The sequence below is a fragment of the Mus pahari genome, chromosome 12 (genome assembly GCF_900095145.1).
Source record: "Mus pahari chromosome 12, PAHARI_EIJ_v1.1, whole genome shotgun sequence".
Taxonomy (NCBI): Eukaryota; Metazoa; Chordata; class Mammalia; order Rodentia; family Muridae; genus Mus; species Mus pahari.
Genome location: NC_034601.1, coordinates 84,725,309 through 84,730,822, shown reverse-complemented (window position 1 = coordinate 84,730,822; position 5,514 = coordinate 84,725,309).

The window sequence follows — 5,514 nt, the reverse complement described above, 5'->3', positions numbered from 1 at the left end:
TAATTGCTCCAGAATATTCAGCTGAGAGTTAACAAGGGAGTTGAGCCAGCTGCTTTGATTTAAGTGGTAATGAGGGCAGCTGGCACAAACATGGGTCAGGGTCTCCACCGTCAGGTGACCCATCTGAACTTCCCTCCTCACTCTCCCGTTCTCCAGCCTCTCCTCTCCTCCACTGGCTTCTTGCCCGCACCCTTCTGCCTTTGCTGCATGAGCCTTTACGACACCATGAACATAATTTTAGACGTCTCATGGGAGCTACAGTAGTTGGCCTTGGGCGATTGGGAAAGCAATCTCTTTTAAAATNCCCAGCCTGGCCACAGGAAAACTTTTCTAACTTGGCAGCATACCCTCCACTCCTGTACGCCAGGCAAGATTTAATTAAATTCCAAATTGCTAGCAGCTGCACCAACGTTCTTACTTTCATTTTTAAAGCAATCTTCTCCTGCTTTCTTTACTTTTAACTTCGTCTCTGTGCCGAGAACCTTATAGTTCCAATCCGGGAACTTTATAGTCTCAATCCGAGAACCTTATTAAATCGCCCCTGCTCCTGGATCCTTAACCTCTATGCTTCCACAAGGTCCTTCCCCAAACTCCTGGGGTTGTAAGTCCTACTTACCACGGACTTACCCTGCTGGCAAACCCTGACTGCTGAAAGTTTTGAACTCTTCGGTGGGGGAGTCAGTTTCCCCATATGGGCCACCATTTGTTGCGGGCCCCCTCAACTAGCAAGGAGGATGCAACCACCAGTTCTTCTCTCAGCAGTTTATTCAGGAACCTTGAACAATCTTCTCCCCCCAGCCCTGGGCTACAAGCCCTTTTATATCATTCACGCCAACCAATCGCAGCAGGCCACGTCACTTCACCAGGCGTGCTGCCTCAGCCAACCAGAAGAGCGGGAACATATCACCACCAAATGTGGACCTGTTTACCACAAGCTTCATAGCCAACAGGTGCCATCTATAAGGTGTGGCTTCGGGTAACCCAGGGGAGGGGCTGTGGCTCCCTACATTTGCTCTTGCTTTAAACTCGGAGATTCAAGGAGAAAGACTACTGATGCAAATCATCGTGACCAAACAATTAATTAAATTAATTAGCAATTAATTAGAACAAGCTTTGTTATTCTTGTACACAGGTTGTTTCCCCCTAAGGTGGAAGCTGCATCGGATATGAGGAAACAAGGCTCAGCGGCAGGGGGCTTCCAAATGCAGGATTTGGTGGGTAAAATAAATGGGCTTTGAGGCTGGAGAGAGATGACTCAGTGGTTAAGAGCACTGACTGCTCTTCCAGAGGTCCCTTCAATTCCCAGCAACCACATGGTGGCTCACAACCATCTGTAATAGGATCTGATGCCCTCTTCTGGCCTGCAGGTATATATTCAGACAACATCCATACATTAAGAAAAAAATTAGACGGGGTTACAGAAGCAGAATATAAACATACTAAGTTAGTTATAATGACCTCCTGAAACAAAGACATCATTGTAAGGTGGCTGTAACAAGGTAGTCATAACAACAAGTAGTCATAACAACGGTCATAAGCTGCATCACTGATCCAGGCTCTCAGGCAGGCTTCAGTTTGGTCCTCATGTGGGAAGTTGCCTCTGTGGCTTTGCGGCCCCACTTGCTGTTTATCGATGTGCATGCCAAAGTGGCCACTGCCCTGGCAGCAAGGCCTTTCTGTTCCTCCTACACATTTGTAGTTAAAGTTACAGATGGGGCATAGCCCAATCCTTGAGAAATAGAGGTTTAATCATAAACAGGGACGAACCTAGTTTGTCTTTAATATAAGATGGCTTTTAAGCCCAAGATGGAGGAAGGCTGGTTGATTATTCCCCCCCTTGTCTTATGTGTCCCTGTCAAATCCTTGATGGGAGGGGGTGGAGGTCGGGGGCAAAATTTGTAATGCATCAAAAGATGCATGGCCTATTTACAAACTGTCTGTTTGGTTAGCGCAGCAGAATTATAGAAGAGCCATCGCACCTGGCATTTACTGTGGAGCGATGGCCACTTAGTCTTGTAGTAATCGCTTGTAAATAATCAATGATTGTTAGCTGAGATTCATAGGGTTGCTGTTCCTTGGGAGTTTCAGATCCTTAGCATGACTTTAGTTGAAAGATATTCCTGGCAAACCTCGAATTCTTATATGAATGAATTTGCTTAGGTAATGGTTCTTTTTTTAAAAATTAAGATTTATTTATTTATTTTACATGTGTACACTGCCACTCCCCTTAGACACCCCAGAAGAGGGCATCAGATCCCATTAAAGATGGTTGTGAGCCACCGTGTGGTGCTGAGAATTGAACTCAGGACCTCTGGAAGAGCAGTTGGTGATCTTAACCACTGAGCCATCTCTCCAGCCCTAGGCAATGGTTCCTTAAGACAACTTGTAGGCATGCCGTTCACCAAAAGTCATAACACATCCTGCAGTGCCTCTTTCTTTGACTGACCTGTTAGCATTGTAAGAGCATATATTTTTAAGGCCACATCATCTTGGTATGCTAACAGGCATGATAGGTAACCCTTTTGTCCCCTTTGCCAGGGAGTTCTCCTTGGACCTAATATTCTAGGTGTTTGTTGAGGAGAAGGGTTGGCATACTCTCCTCTGTAACTACTTCCTGCTGAAGAATCTGGTGTGATGACCCAGCTGAAGAGATAAGGAACAATCACATCAGCTGGATCCCATCAGTTTTTAGCAAGTCGGGGGCTTTCTGGTGTTGGTGGACTACCTGGAGCCTGTGTGGTATAGATCATCTTCGGAGCAGTTTGTGGTGCACAGCTGATTTGTGGATGGTGTTTACCAGGCAGGTGGAACTCTGCCAAGACAGAAAATGACTAAGGACCAACGTTAAAGAACTTAAAGGAAACTTTTATATTTAGACCTTCTACTTCTGGAATAGACAATAGGCAGGAAAGCTTAGTCATTGATTGACAGGAGTACTTATCTGAATCCATTTGACCTGTGAAAGGGGGAGCTAAGTCTTAGGACTTTCTCGACTCTCTGAAGCTTATATTACTATTGTTTGTAATCTGCATTGAAAGTCACAATGTAGGAAAACCAGCCAACAGGTATCTGTAAAACAGTTGGAATATAATCATGCCTTTGAGTCAATGCAAAAGATATGGCTTTGGGTTAAAAAGTGTGAACCACCACCTCCTCCTCCTCCTCCTCCTCCTCCTCCTCCTCCTCCTCCTTGTCCAAGGGGCTAAATACATAGGTTGCACAGAGATGTTTCTAGCATGCTGAGAAGCATCGTTGAGTGTATAATGAGAAGACAATCAGAGGAGAGTTAAAATCTTGAGCTTGTGACTGATAAAAGTAGCCAGTGCTTTACCAGCTTGTCAGAACAGCGGTCAATGTGAAAACTGAAATTCGAAATCTTAGTATAGTAACTTGTATTTACGTACCGTAAAAATTTGTTTATTTATGTACATGCATGTTCTATCTGCATGTACACCTGCATGCCAGCAGAGGGCATCAAATGCCAGTATTGATGGTTGTGAGCCACCATGTGGCTGCTGGGAACTGAGCTGCAACAGGTAGCAAGGGCTTGTGTCTCAGGAGGACAATTTTGTCGTGGAAACAGAGTATGAGGAGGAGGTCAGAAAAGAATTACTCTTCAAAAGAGAGGGAGACAGGGAGGCTGCACATCAGGTATCGACGGGGACAGGGGCATTCTGGGATCCTAGGGCACAGGTAAGAATATCAAAAGAAAATTTGGTTGCTTTCTTGAATCTTGCTATGACTGCCTGGAGGAAGTTACCCTTTTCTGCATCATAAACATTGGCTTTGGGGTTGGAGAGATGGCTCAGTGGTTAAGAGCACTGACTGCTCTTCCAGAGGTCCTGAGTTCAATCCCCAGCAACCACATGATGGCTCACAACCATCTGCACAGCTTCAGTGTACTTGTATACATAAAATAAATAAATAAATAAATAAATCTTTTAAAAAAAAGTTACAATAAACCTTGGCTTTGGCGGACATCAGCCAGGGTGGAGAAGAGCCTTATGCTGATTTTGTGACCTATCTAACAGGCACAGTCACAAAAATAAGTCCTAGTGAAGAGACAGCAGGTGTCTTGTTGAGGCAGTTAGCTTATGAAATGCTAAAAACGCCTGCAGAGACCTGCTTAGGCCTGCAAAGAGTTTTGCAAATATGGATTTTGTCAGCCTCTACGCTGACTTTACGTTCTTATTTGGTGCAGGGTCTTGCGATGGCAGCAACTCTCAAGGGGATCTCAGAGATGGAGACCTAAAAGCAAAGATCCAAGCTCTGGCCTTTGTTTCAACTGTTGACAGCCTGGGCACATAAGCTGCCAGTTCCCTCATGGCCAAAGCAGAGAAGTATTGGTGCAGAGCTGTGTGAGCCAAGCAGGGGGTGCCTCTCCAACTACATTGTGCCCACACTGCCAGAAAGATTACCATTGGCAGAAAAAGTGTAGATCTAAATTTCACAAAAATGGAACACCACTCCCTGTTAAAGGGAACTGTCCTCAGCAGGGAGTCTCTCAGAGAGCCCAGCCACAGATACCTTAAATAATGGGGGTGTGTACTGGCTAGTTCTGTGTCAACTTGACACAGGCTGGAGTTATCACAGAGAAAGGAGCTTCAGTTGAGGAAATGCCTCCATGAGATCCAGCTGTAAGGCATTTTCTCAATTAGTGATCAAGGGGGGAGGGCCCCTTGTGGGTGGTGCCATCTCTGGTCTGGTAGTCTTGGGTTCTATAAGAGAGCAGGCTGAGCAAGTCATGGGAAGCAAGCCAGTAAGTAACATCCCTCCATGGCCTCTGCACCAGCTCCTGCTTCCTGACCTGCTTGAGTTCTAGTCCTGACTTCCTTTTGTGATGAACAGCAGTGTGAAAAGTGTAAGCTGAATAAACCCTTTCCTTCCCAACTTGCTTCTTGGTCATGATGTTTGTGCAGGAGTAGAAACCCTGACTAGGAAAGGGTGTGATGGTTTGTATATGCTCAGGGAGTGGCACTGTTAAGACTGTGTGGCCCTGTTGGAGTAGGTGTGTCACTGTGGGGGTGGACTTTAAGACCCTCACCCTAGCTGTCAGTATTCTGCTAGCAGCCTTCAGATGAAGATGTAGAACTTTCAGCTCCTCCTCACCATGCCTGCCTGGATGCTGCCATGTTCCCGTCTTGATAATGGACGGAACCTCTGAACCTGTAAGGCAGCCCCAGTTAAATGTTGTCCTTTATAAGAGTTGCCTTGGTTGTGGTGTTTGTTCACAGCAGTAAAACCCTAACTAAGACAGGGTGTCAGCATGAATTCTTTTGCTCTGGTCAACCAAGGGTGCCAGTTGACTCCTTATGTTGGGCCACTCCAGGGAGCACAGGACTGGACCTCAGTGCCACTGTCTCAGTCATGATAACTCTGGCTTCTCTACCAGTGACCATGCCCACAGGGGTACATGGTATATTATCCATGGGCATGTGGGGTTAATTAGGTAGAAGCTCTACCTTCCTACAAGGGATACGTGTAATTCCAGGCATTACTGATTCTGACTACACA